Source organism: Haemaphysalis longicornis, unplaced genomic scaffold (assembly GCF_048455015.1).
Source record: "Haemaphysalis longicornis isolate Haplotype H1 unplaced genomic scaffold, Haemaphysalis longicornis Haplotype H1 scaffold_8, whole genome shotgun sequence".
Lineage (NCBI taxonomy): Eukaryota > Metazoa > Arthropoda > Arachnida > Ixodida > Ixodidae > Haemaphysalis > Haemaphysalis longicornis.
Genome location: NW_027526445.1, coordinates 138603135 through 138618368, shown reverse-complemented (window position 1 = coordinate 138618368; position 15234 = coordinate 138603135). Strand labels below are relative to the sequence as shown.

The 15234-nt window shown below is 44.7% G+C and overlaps 1 protein-coding gene and 1 long non-coding RNA gene across 3 annotated transcripts in view; both read right to left on the bottom strand.

The window, feature by feature from the left end:
* The window catches only part of LOC144149940 (beta-1,4-glucuronyltransferase 1-like), a 279455-nt gene that overhangs the window by 102196 nt on the left and 162025 nt on the right, over window positions 1-15234 (bottom strand). The window lies entirely within an intron of this gene.
* Window positions 1178-8541, bottom strand: LOC144148960 (uncharacterized). The gene is made up of 3 exons (XR_013318124.1): window positions 7422-8541; window positions 5640-5909; window positions 1178-2763 (listed from the first exon to the last, which is right to left on the bottom strand). It is a non-coding gene; the product is annotated as an uncharacterized LOC144148960 (long non-coding RNA).

Here is a 15234-nt window from a genome sequence, read left to right as displayed (position 1 = left end):
CATTATTCTTTTTGCTTTACGGAAAAATATTCATATGGTACAGCACTTGCAAGGTTTGGTGGTATTTGGAGTTTTATAAACATACCTTTAGACTAAAGGACCCCACATAGCAATAACAAGAATTGCAAACGTCACAGAACAATGCATACAAGTTCCCTGGTGAAGCCCATGGTTGAAATGTAATGCCATTGTTCAGAAAACATTATTTTATCATGAGGCTAGCTTGTACATGGTGCCTTGCATTATGTCCCTGCCGGTGGATGTGGGGTCATTTGTCACTGTTGCAAATGAAAAGCCAACAGCCAGGGCCCATTAGTTTTGGCTAGTATTACGAGGTGCCTCACGGTAAGCATTCTACGTCGATAGACTTTTTTAGAGTTGACTAGAACTGAAATCAGCAAAAGATTCTCTACAAAACACTCATTCTATCCGCAGCTTTAGGGTTTGCTAATTTCCATAGTTGGGTTTCTTCTGCCTTTCTTAGCAACATTTTTCTTTTGATAAGAAGGTGCACAACCAAAAGCAAAAAGCTTTTCTGTAAACCTTTGGTAGCTATATAATTGTTACAAAATATTTTACTCTAAATATGGCAGCTTAAACTGAGAATATTTGCATTTAAAAACATTAAAATAAGTTTAAATTGATCATAAATTTTTAGCTGTTTTTATGCAAAACTGTACATGGGATATGAAGTGCACCACAAGGAGGGCTTTGGATTAGCTTTAGCAAATTTGGGACATTTAAGGTGCACTGAAATCTCTACACATGCGCTTTTTCACTTTCTGTATCCACCAGGAAAATGGCTGCCAATTTAGACAGCGATTCTAAATAGTAGTTGACGTGCATTTTAAAATAATCACAAACATTATAGCCACAAAATTAATTTTTACAAGTTGTAGACATTGCCCGTTACACCAGACATTGGACTACACTGTCAAGAGCTTTGACATCTACAATGACGTCTACAAAGCAGGCTTATACTGGTAGAATGTTTCATACCATAATTACTGTGTGTTCAGAGCTCACGTGTGAAGTATGGATACTGCTGCTTCAGCAAGAACCGAGGATGAGCACCCTTCCTGGTTCTGAAAAAAAATAACAGAGGAAATGCCTTAAGCAGGATTCTGAAACGGGGTTGAATGAAACAAGAATGAACAAGAAATTCTTTCAAAACATGTAAAGCAATGCAAACAAATATTTATTTCAACTTATTTCTACAAAAGACCACCTCATGAAGACTGGTGGTGGGGTATTGGCTCAAACAAAAAAGCAGAGAGCACTTATACAAATGCTACAGGGAGCCTTCGCAGCCAACAATTGTTTGAACACACCTAAACTAATCACTGTTCAACAAAGTCATAAAAAATGTTTGAATGCATAAAAAACCAGTGGTAAACACAGGAAACAGTTAAAACAGAATGACGGCACAAGTTTGTCCCGTCGTTCTCTTCTGTGTCCTGGGTTTTCCTATGGTTTTTCATCCATTCAAACATGTACCAGCTAGCCCAGTCCAACGCCTTGGTATCATAAAAATATGGATAGTCAATCCTTACACAAAGTTGAAAAAAAAAAGAAAGTATAAAGTAGGTGACAAAATTAAAACGACAGCAAATTGGTTGGCTTTTAATTTTAAATGATAATATAAAAAATAATGGCATGAATGAAAGTGAGCAGCACGCGAAGTACCTTGTTGCTAGCCCGACATTCCACTTTGAAGCAAAATGTCCGCTTTCAACACTACATAGGCTAAACATGCAATGAGGCATTCCTTTAGGCACACAAAATATACCATAATTGTTAAAAAAGCTACGAATTAGTTGAAAAAACCTGACCACGACAAATTGGAATTAGTGACTAGATACAGTTTCAGAAATACACAGCGACATCATATAAAAATATATGGTTCCCATACAAAGATTGATCATAACAAAAATTCAGGACATTTATCAGACTGGCATCAATGTGCAAAGCAGCTTAATGAAGGAAGATGGTCTTCACTAAAAACATGTTAATATTGGGAGCTCATGTGCTTCCCTGCAAGTTGGGTGTGTAAACCCACTGACATCTTAACTAACCCGCCTGAATCATCACTTGATAGACATTGAGGAATTTTACGAATTGGTTTATTGTAGCCAGCTGTCTAGTTTATTTCCCTATTTTTCTTGGCATTTCGTGTCTAATTCTAAATTTGGTGACTAGATAGCTTTTACTATGGTCATGCACTGGTGACAACGAATATTTGATTTTACTTTAAAAAAATTTCAGTTTTGTTTTATTGCTCACCAGCCAACGATCTGAAATATCAGAGGTGCTTAAAACGTATGTTGGCATTTCCTTCCTGCACTGTAGTACAACTAATCATGACTTTTACCATAATTTGTTCACAAATCGTAATATGTGGAAAGTATTCAGCTTAATGAAAATGTCATTTCAGAAGCATGCACAATCAACAAGGCCTCAATGACTCTCATGACGTGGTCCACTTGTTTTTGTCACAAATAACCTGAGTGCAGACACATTCCACCGAAGACGAAGGTAACATGCCCTCTTGGGTGATGAATATTTAAAAAGCCTTACGAGTAAATTTGCTGCTGAGCACGTGAAATTGTGGCATTAAAACAAAAGATCCCTTTGCAGATCTAGCATCTTTCACTTGGAGGAGCGCTTGACCACAAACTTTGAGAAGCTGGAAAATGCTCCATGAACCGCTCCAGCCAGCAGAAACGATGCAGGACACAAGTTGGTAGGCGGACCGTTGGCATCCTGCGATTGTGAAGATATTTCTGTTTAGTAGATGCTCTTCTTTTTGTACCACTGTTTATTTCACCTTTAACAAGCAGCTGAACTCCTTAACGTTCGCATAATAAAATGCTGCAATGCGGAACAGTTAGCAGGGTTACCTCAATTTTGCTTTTCTACGAATTAACACAATGTAGGTAATCTGCACACAACTACAATCAAACTACAATTTTCACCTACTTCACTGCTAACATCAGCGTTTGACTGCTCAAGCACAAATACAGGTTAGACATGCGAGCAATCTGCTAAACGTATCCCCACAAACTGAACAATCAGGCATCAGAAATCGGCAAGGAAGGAGGTGTCACGTTTAAATGGCACTTTTTTTGTTCAAAACATAAACAACACTTGGAAGCTTGAAGCGTGAGAGGGGGTCTTTCATGCTGACAATGTCAGAACATAGCTTGCTAGTGGGCACCTGCACGATGTGCACAATGTGTTTCTTGAAAATGCGTGCGAAAGTTTGATTGATGTGTAGGACGAGAATTGCAGCACGTTTTGACACAGGCCTTGTGGACGCTTCTGCCTGCTAATGTCAATGTGGATTCTTGCTAGTCGCCCTCTTCGCTTCTTTCTGAATATAATGCTTTAGGCATTATATTCAGGACAACGACTGCATCAAAACGTGCAGCAATTACCTACGTCCCACACATCGGTGAAACTCTCGCACACATTTTCAAGACACGCAGTGCATACATTGTGCATGTGCCCACTTGCAAGCTGCGTTCTGACATTGTCAGCGTGAGAAACCCCCTCTCACGCTCCAAGCTTCCGGGTATTGTATATTAGATTCCATGCACTGAATGCAAATCAGTGTACATTGGCGAAACGGGCAATCTGCACAGAAGATTAATGCAGCACTGGAACGAAGTGAACAAGGGCCATGCAAAAACAAGTCCACTGGCAGAGCACCGTGAGAGCACGGGACACGTGGTCGACTGGAACAAGACAAAATTACTGACAACTGAGTGCAATCTATCTTCTCGATTACTGCTCGAGTCCCTCATTGTTCAGACGACGCCCAACATTATCAACATAATGGATGGCAATCTGCACCATATCTATGCAAACTCATTGCGCCGCGTAATGCCCAATATATAGCTTCGTTTTCCACGACACATGCTCACCGTGAACAAGCAACAAACCGTTAAATGGCTTTCTTGACTTGGTCAGTGACCTACGTTTCATCACTGCAATAATGCTTTTACCTGCCTACACGGCATTCCGTCAAACACTGGACTACACCACATGAGCCATTGGCGTTCTTAACCTGCACCAGAGTATATAACCTTTCACTACTGCTATGAGATAGACCCATAAACGCACTTCAATATGGCCTTTATATTTAGCTCGTGGAAACATTATGTATAATTTTACCTTTAAGTTGCACCTGCTACAGCAGCTGGTACTATACCAAAAACATGAAAAAAAAAAAACGGTTTAACACGCCAAAGCTACACTTGGGATATGGGGAGCACTGTAGGGGAAGGCTTCGCATTAATTTTGACCATCTGGGTATTTTTGTGCGCATCGAAATCTCCAAACACGGGTGTCTTTACGTGTTGCCTCCATCTGAAAAGCGGCTACACCAAGCGGTATCTAACCGACATTCGCCTCCACAGCACACCACCCTAGCCACGGCAGTGGGTTAAACATATGAAATAAAGCGAGTTTTGGAGTGCAAATGAAAATATTAATCACACGTCTTATTTTCCCAATCGATGTACCTTTTGAAATCCACCATGCAATCCCCCCTCCCCTACCGGCCTACCAAAACACCTTTGTCTCAAGAGGTAATCAGGCTGTTGTTAATGAAGTATTTACAATCCGAGACTTGCCACCGTTAAAGTCATGCACTTTGTTTTAGAGATAAGCGACATTAGCCATTTGCAGCACCAGGAGTTAATTGTGTTAAGATCAGATTGAAAGCATTGACGGTAGTAGTTGAAAGAAATTGTGTGATAAATTACAACATCATCTGCAAATAGACCTACATGGGAGGATATGCAACATGGAAGATAGACCAAGCAACCTGCCTGGGGGGACAACAAAGTGGCACGAGCAAAAGAAGTATATAGTTATTAGAAGTAAACTGCATTTGAGAATGAAAATCTTTTGCTCAAGTGAGGACGTTAGGGTGAAGTTTGAGAAGTAGTCTGTGGTGTGCAATGCGATTGAATGCTTTAGAAAAATCGAGAAAAACTACCGCAGTTTGTAAGCCTGTGTCAATGGATCAATGTAGATCGTGAACAAATCCTGAAAGTTGTGTTTCTCAAGTAACCCTTGTGAAAACCGTGGTGATACTCGAATGTGATATTGTGATTTTATAAATAATTAGCAACCTGAGAGTGAATGAAATGTTTCCTGACCTTGCATATGGTGCTTGTTAGGGAAATTTAATGGTGAAGTACCGTCTCCTGATTTAAAGACTGGTGCTACCTCGACTATCTTCCAACCATTGAGATTAGTGCCTGTCATGAGAGACTGCGAAAAAAGCGCTGTCAGAATTCTACAGACTGCGGGATGTACTTTTCGGTATAGTATGATTATTACCAGTATGATCTGAAGTAGACCAGTTTGTATTGCAAGTTTAAAACCATATCGAAAGATCCCAAATGTTTGCTTGGCTTGATTACATACGAATACTTGCTTCAAAGTCAGTTCAATTTCTCTTCTTGCCCTTTAGTCGTCAGCCCCAGATTCTCTTCAATATCTCTGCTAAGCAATGACACGCTCCATACGCACAGCACTGCTTCATGAAAATGTTTCAAATAATCAGAGGCCACAGCACTGCTAACAGGTATACATCATGGCAAGTTCCACAACATGCAATAACTAACCTGAAAATACATAATCGATGGGTGCACCGATACGGCAGCAGTGCCTGGACCGATGTGTCGAGCAAATGCGCTGACTTCTGAACGGGTGGTCCAAGCGGCCAGATGATGGATGAATGACCATTCCTGGCGGCAAAGCGTACGGAGCACCAACGAAAGGCCAGGCAGTACTTGGGTACAGCAGGTGCAGTGTCGGTTGGCCAAGGGAGGCCCTGGCAAAGCCTTTGAAACTGGACTGGAAGGCAGCTGACCCAGGACAGCCAGCAGCAGCACCTGCAGGTGCATAATCTGTGAGTGTGCTGACACTTGTTGAAATACAAGAAGAGCACACACAAAGCACGAATGCTTACATCAAGTAGATTTTTAATCGTTTAAAGACAGTAACCTCCAAGGCACTAATAAGAACATTCCCGGAACACCCCAAGTGAAATTTAGGTCACAGTAAGAATGTATTTATTAGACCCGCAGGTACTGTGAGTGGGGTATGCATGATATATGCAAAGCTAGCTACTGAGCTAATTTGCATGGAACGCATGCTAGCAGCTCATCTGTATCCCTTGCTTTCAATCGGAACTGGTGTGTGATAGTTGAGGCTCCTCCATTTCAATGTCTGACTTGTATCTGCACGTTCAATTCTCCAATATAAATCGAGTTGAGTGAGTGCCTACAGCTTTCTTGTTAGTCTCTGTATGGCCTGCGGTTTTGCGAAAATGAGAACTTGCGAATTGGCTCAATTTTCTGCACTAATTTAAACAATGCATATGCCTCTGATATCAAGCCCCAGACTTCCCGAGAGCTACTCTGACAGAATCGGCAGGCGCCTCGTAGGCGTTGTGAAATCTCCCCCACTACCCCGAGACTATGCTAACTCCCTGCGAGGCCACATGCGCGCATTTCACCTTCAATTTGCACGTATATGAATTCTATACCTCTATGAACTCTCAGACGGGCGTCGTCATATTCGTGCCGGACTCGTGAAACTCGGCAACGTAAATTACCGCACTCGCTCGCTGGCGCGCGGCCCGAACTCTCTCACCGTTTCCGGCCCTTGCATACTATTTTCTCCACCTTGCACTTTGTAAATTCTCATGTTTAACTACACCTCGTGCGCCCTCATCTCTTGCCTGCTTTTCTTCCAGCACAACTCCGTCAGCACCCGGTCGACGCGTACGCTGTCGGGGCGCGTTGGCGAGCGAGTACGGCAATTTCGCTGTTGTCGAGCTTCACGAGAACAGCACACATATCGCGGCCCGAAGACCGCGAGGCGTACGGTCGCCGGTCTCGCGAGCGCAATAGCTGCGAAGCGCACTGCACGGAATTCGTGAAGGGGGGGGGGGGGAGACGCCAGCCATGGAATCACGTGTACGCGTTTTCACATGCACTTCCAGGGAACCTCCTGTTCATGTTATTTCTTGGTATACCGCGGGTATTCACGAGGGAGGACTAATCACAGCGTTGTGCCACTCACGCGAAATTGCGACTGCGATCTGCAACCGCAAAGGCACTGTTTGAGAGACACATAAACAAACGCCCCGGTGTTAAAGAGCCTTGTGTGATGTGAAATTATTAGCAGCCGTGTACCATAGCGCGAGCATCGTAGCCAAGGTCTAGCTTCAACGTAAATTGATGCTGACTTCTGCGGAAACGGTGGACTGGGCGGCAAAAAAGTATGCTAACTCACGTAGGCTCTCAGAGCAAACGAGATGGGGGTCTAGCGAATTACTGACCCATAAACACCAGAACTCGTTCCAACCAAATACAGAATAATAAAAAATGCGTACTTACCCGAGCAAAAACGATGTTTCCAACGTAAAATTCTCCTTCACTGTCGTCTTCATCTCGCGGACACACGAACACGCTTTGTTCTGATGCAATGTCATCCACTTTTGACGCGCAGTATTTTATCCGGCGATGATCGTTCTTCCGGGGTCCCCATGTTCAACACACGCGTAGGTTAGAAGGGTAGACATCACCCATAAAGCTTCTATAACTATGATTTAAGCTTGAAATAGATAAAACAGATTAAATCACGCCACCAACCACTCGGCACAAAACGCCATGAAAAAACACACACAAAAGTGAGAGATAGTTGCCAGACTTCAAATGCAGCACCTCTATGTTTGACGAAAATTGTGTTACTACTGTAATGTTGGTAATTATCTTTCTGCTTTCAAAGTCTGAAATGTGTTTATAACTTAAATTTAAGGTTTTTAAACACAAAAAGTGAATACACATAAAGTAATTGACATATATACTGATATTGTAAAGAGGTTTGACGTTTGTTTTGGTTTTGTTTTCACGGCGGGCTTCTCAAGAGAGAACGTGCGAGAAAACGAGCTACTTTGGGTTTAGGAAGAGGGCGGTAAATGTCGGCGTGATAGAAAGCAAGGAACAGGTGCTTACCCTGGTCGTTAAAAAAGAAGCTAATGAAACCCTCACGTAAAAAAAAAAAAAAACACGTTCGACGAGGAATCGAACCATTGACCTACAAAACAGTAAACGGACGCGTTAACAAACAGCTATGTCGGCGGGCGGTGTTCGAGGCGCCTAAAACAACTCTATACTTACGTAAGTTGTCAACGAATATTGTTGCTTGTGTCTAGTCATCGCCTCCTTTAACGATGGTCTAGTTTATGCTGCATTTTTGAAATTCTGGCTGTCCTAACGCTTGTTTCTCACGCACCGGTCTTGCAGACGAGGCCGCATTGCTAGCGCTGCAAGCGATTGAGCCAAAGCTCCATTATTTGACTCAAGAAAAGCTATCGCAGTCAACCCGACCTTTTCTGCGCAAGCCACGGCAGCCACGAAATAAATGGAATGTGCCGTTAGAATTATGGCGTTGATAACGCTTGTTTGACCGGCACCGTCTTGCAGACAAGCAACGTCGCTCTAATACTACAAGCGATGTCACTCCTGGCATGTCAGGCGCATCAAACCCATCGTGTAAAACGACTGCTAACAGTGCGAAAAACTCTGAGTTTGTAACAAGTGGGGATTTGCGGTGGCGGCGACGTAATAGGTACAGCAAGCAGGTAGGCAGAACAGCAGCGCAGGGTTACAACCTTTCCCCGAAAAAAAAAACGGGCCTTCCGGGGGGGGGAGGGGGGATTGTGTTGAAAAAAGACGCCATGTTTTTTAACCTGCAGTGCCATTTATCAGTGGCGTAAATCATGGGGGGGTCAGGGGGGTCCTGACCCCCCTTGTGTTCGGGCTGGGGGGGACACCCCTTGCAAGTGTCCCCCCCTTGAGATTCATCTTTCATTTACCTTTGAAAGCTAAAACAACTGTTGTTTTTGTCACTAATAAGTACTGCTTATACTTATAAGTACTGCTTGTCACTAATAAGTATTTCAAGGAAGTGGAGAGTGTTCTCAGGATTATCTTAGTGATGCCGGTCTCTTCCTGTGAAGCAGAGAGATCGTTCAGTGCCTTGAGAAGACTGAAAACATGGCTGCGTAGTACGATGGGGGAGGAACGCCTCAACTGCATGGCTTTGGCACACGTTCATCAAGACATTATAGACCTCATAACGTTGCCAGGGTTGTTGAAAAACTTTGTCAGTGCGTGCAAAAACCGCGCTCGCGTTTTTGGACCCTCTAGAAGTGTCGAAAGCTAGGAAACATGTCATGGGTGATCAGTACTCATATTGTACAGAGTATTTCTCATTGATCTTTTTTTAACGTCTGCAATAGCACAGTGCAATTACGTGAGGTATGAAAGCATGCTCGTTTTTCTTATTTTAATTCAAATCACGATAGTAATTTGTATATAAATGAAAATAAAGCACAAAACAAAATGGCCGCCTTGGCAAGATGTGTGTCCCCCCTTGTGATTTTTCTGGATTTACGCCACTGCCATTTATTGTAGTGTTTTCTTAGAGAGAAATCAACATAACGTTTGTACTGAAAGTGATTGAGAGCTTGGTTAATCGCTCTGCATGTGCTTCACTGAAAAGTAACCGCAATTGCTGACCGCGGCGGTAGAATTTCGTTATTTTGTTCTTCCCTTAGGTCCCCCTCCATCTGAGGCAGCGCGCTCGCCCGCGTATTTTCTCTGCTCGCGTGTCTTTGCGCAGCTTGTTGACATAGGCGTGCGCAGAGTTCTCAATTTGGGGGGGCAAAGTCTTACCGCTGCGCCCCCCCCCCCCCCCCCCCCCAGAGCAACTCCCGACCTCTTCTCACTGAAGGCCTTGCGGTGCGAACGCAGTGCAAAGAGGGATGGTTATAAAATTTTTATTTCAATGTGATGGAATTGCAACACACACAAAATATTTCTGAGCAGAAATTTTACTTTCATGTGTTACATCGGCAAGGCATGGGGCAAATTTGGCGCCCCCTTCAGATGATTAGGGGGGGCGGCCGCCCCCCCTGCCCCCCCTGTGCGCACGCCTATGCTTGTCGACACGTATTTATCGTCTTAGTTGTTGAATTGACGCTTATAAAACGCCAAAACGGGCATAATCACGGCACAAAAGCCAAAAAACCGGCTGATGACGGCTGGTTTTAGATATGAACCGGCAACCGGCCCGCTGTTTAAAAAACCGGTCGGGCCGGTCCAAAACCAGGAAGGTGATTTTACACGACCGCCCCCGTCGGCCTGCGCAAAAAAGGAAGATAGAACCCCTGCATACACGCCCTCGAAGAAAGCGGTACAGCCGATTCAGTTTGTTGTGGACGAAGAGCAACCGAGGCTGCAGCCACAAACGATTGCGCTTGCCGTGGTATGAGCCAAAGCATATCTTCACATAGTTATGTTATCGTCCGTCTGACTGTTACTTACTGAAGGGAAAATTCAGAACACAAACGTTGACGTCTAGCGTCTATGCCAGACATAGACGCTGCTGTTTAGGCCCTAAAAACCACCTTCAGGGCGTCTGTCGGTTCTGTCTGATGGCGCGCTCGCGCCGCTGATTACGAACGAGGCGTCTGTTGGCGTTGACTTATCGTGTTGGCGAGCCGGTAAACGCCATCACGGTTAAACTCCCTGTTGGAAGACTACGCTGTTGGGACGATAGAGTGCCGACAGAGCTTCTTATTGGCCCCACAAACACCATCAAGGTTAAACTCCCTGTTGGAAGACTAGGCTATTGGAACGATAGAGTGCCGACAGAACTTCGTATTGGCCCCACAGGCGTGCTGTGAGCCCAACAAGAAAGTCTTGTTGGAATTTTTGCCCGGGGCATAATAATACGGGAACAAATTCTTAGGTAAATTCGATTTCGTTGAGGACACCGATGCCTCGCGTAAAAGTTTTATTTATAGGACTACAAGAGGCATTTTGTAGCCTTTCCTTCCCGTGCACCCAGACATCGAAACGAACCTTGTGATACACTCGAAGCAGTAGATTAGTGCAGAGCGGAATTTAAACATTCAGCACGTTTTGTTCAATTTACGAACAGCAATTTTAGAGCCTTTCCCCTGGTCTATGTGGAGAGTTCATATTTATTCTCTCAACGGGCGGTGAAATAGTGCAATGTGCGGTTTAAACATTCAGCCTGTTTTTGTGCAATTTTGCATGCTTGCATTCACACACCGTTCTTTTAGGCACCCTAACGATAAGGTGCCGTGGTAACACCCCAATCGAGAAGAAATACTTTTTAGCACCCCTTTAACGGTCGTAGCACCCTATGAAACTGTTGATTACACCCCTGAATTTTGGCACCCTCGAGGTGGGGTGCCCGAGCAATATTTGGGTGCTTGAAAGGTGCAAAAAGGGTGCAAAATGTTCAGTACACCCTCCTTGCACCTTAAAGGGTGTAAAAATGTTAAGATTTACACTCCTTAATATGTGGCACCCTCATGATTGGGTGCCGGAGCAATGTTTTAGTCCTTAAAAGGTGCAAAAAGGGTGCAAAATGTTGAGTGCACCCTTTTAGCACCTTTAAGGGTGTTAAAAAGTTTAGTGTGTATAGGTTTCTTTTGTAGCCGTACGGCTGCGTTTCGTGTGGATGTCAAAAGCGTCATACAACAGCTCCTGTTCGAGGCGCACGTTCTCAATTTTACTTCAGCTCAAAATTTGAGAGCTGGTGTCGATACTGATTACAGACACCATTTTACGCGAGTTCTGGGAGGAACAACGAGGACGAGCGCGAGCATAATCCATGAGTTCACCAGCGTTCTTTTACTTCAGTTCGCACTCTCCCGACGCCGCCAATGCTTAACAAAAGAAATGAGGATTAGTTTCCCGAAAGCCGAAACTCCGAACAATGCTCGACGCGCAGCTTACCTCCTAAGTTCGGAACCGGCAGCTACGCCCAAAAAATGGATCAAAATGCTCTCAAGATCTCGAACCGTAATCCGTTTAGGGAAACCGAAATCAGCTTAAGCGCCCAACAGACGCGCCGCTATGCTGGGCAGAAAGAGGCCACGTTGAGGATATCCAAGTTGGCGCCTCGGCCAGAGGCTGTCGAAGTTTTCAGTATAGCCTTAAAACTGCATGCGTAAGTAAACAGTTCCCGCTGGGAACCCGCATTCCAGACGTGGGCCTTAGACGCATCACGACCGCCAGTAGTTGATGCCAAAAATAGGCGGTCATTTAATAGAGTAGGCTCTACTTCAAAGTACTTGTTCGCCAAACCGAGAGGTTTTATAGCGCCGAAGCCGTTGAAGTAGTTGGGAGGAGACTCTTTGTGCAGCCGCTCATTAGAGAAGCGCATAAAATTAATCTTCCTTTCTTTAATGCTGCCCTGGTTGCCACCTCAGCGCGAATTTTCGCACAGCTTGAAGGCAGAGAATAAGGTAGACTATAAAGTTGCTCTTTTCTGCCCTTCATAAATTATCCACTGTCCCGCAAGCCTACGTGCGAATGCCAATGTCACACGACGAAATATTTTCATATTTGGAAACTATACGAAGCAGCTTGTAGCATGCGCAGTGGGTATGGAGTGCATGATTTGTGGTGTCTATTACTTACTGTGTCCCACCCTCTTACGCTGTGCAATATGAACGTATTCTGACTCGCCCTAATTTCCGCCTTGGTGTGCATGATTCCTCTGAATTGTGAACATAAGTATGTTGGCCAAGTAGATAATTATAAATACCTTATTAAAGGAGCATCACTACAGCATCCACACATCCGTCCGAGGTCACCTGGCGTTGTCTGTGGGAAGTGCGGTCGTGTGTGACTGAAGTTGATAACTGTGTTCACAAATAAGCAGCTAACCCGTGCGGCTACTGAGCCAGGCAGCCGGGTGACTTTTACATCAAGACAGCGTTCATTGCCCAAGCTCACCAAAAACAAACTTCAGAATCTCCCTTTGCACAACAGGGGATTATACAAAGTTAGAAACGGAGTGTCAAACGGAATGTCACGCAACTTGTCTAAGTTTTTATTTGTGTGCGATGCACGTATTTCGGCGATTTCGTCAATAAATCATAGTTGAAGTCACCACCTCCCCTATGTCCTTCTGTCCTGGTCTTTAGCGCTGTGCAGTCATGGCAACCCTCTTCGCAGAGGTCAGGTTTCGAAAACCTAAACAATAAAAGGTAGTGACAACCTTCGCAAAAGTTATCATGGAGCAAAATAAATGAGAAGTATGCGTCTTCAAGAAACATCCGTCGCATCCCCATTCAGCGAAGCCCACAGCAGCCCCTAGTAAGTGAACGGAACGTTTTGCAACACCAATGTCGCTCACTACTATTAATTTATAGGTAAATTAAAGACCATCATTTGTGCCCGCGTAATGTGCTGCGGCAAAATGTTGCAGATTTTATTGCTGATACGTTATGTTTAGCGCAGTTTATGAGTTCGCGACAGCGCAAGACGACAAACCGGCTACATTGCGACCTCTCTGCTGAGTTGCATTTGAGGAGATCGTACAAAAGTGTTGTTTGACCTACGCTGCATACAGTGTTCTTTCTCGCTGGCAGGACTTTTCACCACGAAACGACACCACATTTCTGAGTGATTGCAGTATTTCTCCGAGAGGAAAATTGAGTTGACAACGCCGATTTTCATCGGGTACGTAGGCGAACTTCACCACATGCTCGTGGTGGGATATCCCAGTCGTCGTCAGACGGGTACCTAAAACAAGACGTTATTAATAGGACTGGGTTGCTGGCTAGTTGGTTCATGACGCAAGAAAAAATAAGTCTGCGCAAAAGACGAGTCTTTTGCACAGACTTCTTTCTTTGCACATAAAGCAAGTTGCTCAACTTGCGCCATCCAGGGAATATCCCGTGAGGCAGCGTCAAGTTACGTGCCATGCGCCATGATTCTATTTAAACACCACGCCTTAGCACAGCTAGCGTCATCCAGCGAATCGTCCACGAGGCAGTGCCCAACCACGTGCACAGCGTCATGCTTCTATTTAAACTATGCGCCTTAGAGCAGCTTGCGTCATCTAGCGAATCGCCCGCGAGGCAGCCCTCAAGTAGCCACATGATTCGTCGCAGCCAATGGAAATTGTCGTTCCGCTTGCCTGCCACGGGTCTGCAATGGCAGCGGAGCTTTCGTACAATGCGTCAAGCAATGCTCCTCCTTTGTCGCTGCGCATGTACCCCCAAAATGAAGTCATAAGCCTCTGAAGCAAAGTTACGTAGGTTTAGCTGAAAGCCTCGCACCTAAAGAACAAAAATGCGGGGTTTGAGGGCAGCCTTTAGTAGCCTAAACAGAGCATTCGCTCCACCAGGCGCCAACCATATGAAGTTGTAAAACGAGAGGAGCCACCTGTTGAGTTGGAAGGAAGGTGGTTCAAAAGGTGTACAAAAAGCCTCCGCCTAGCTGGCGGTGTATTGCCGTTAGTTTGCTAAATTTCGGCATATCCACCACCTGCCTTGCACATTTCTCTACTGAAGCTTCTGCGGCAAGTCACTTCTCGAACTCGCGACGAACTAGTAAACAGCAAATTGATTATTTCTAACAGGGAAAGGGATCGGAATATGCGCACCTTTAAGTGAGAGTCTGTCAAGATAAGCGCCACGCAGTTCCCGCTCACTGGTTTCAGTGCTGGCTGGCAGCGGCGGTTAGTAAAATCTTCTGCTAACCTAATCTCAACTGCCGTTACACTTACACATGCACTTAAACGGCTGGTAGGATAAGCCCTAACTTTCAAGCACACTGCAGACAAGCGCAGAGTAACAGTACAGGCACCTGAACTGGGCGGCATCCTTTCTTTGTAAAAAAGTCAGAAGAACCACCAGCTTAAAAACACTGTTGTGTATAAACCTATCAATACCATGGCCTATGGTAAATGTCCTCCCAATACACCGAATACAACTGACTTACGGACGCTGATGCCACTGTCATACCCTGTTAACCCGACATGAATCACCCTCGCCTCCTCTTTTAGGACCAGCTGTACCGGAATACAGCAAAGTGCAGTACAGCAGAGAGTAGCAGTCGATATAAATGACCTGTAATTTGGTAGTCTCAACTACTGCTGGTCATGAATCATGCCTTCTCTCTCTCCCAAACACCCATGAAGAAAGTGCGGAGAGCTTTTACTGGAAGCAAAGTGGGCTGTAGTCATGTTGGGGGAAGAGGGATAAAGAACAGGGTAGGATGAACTTTGCTCTAGAGTTGGGAAGGTCTTGTTCTTGTGAGTCTTACGGGAGAAGAAAGAGACTTCTGTGCATAGTTAATAGGGAGAGGGGAGCAG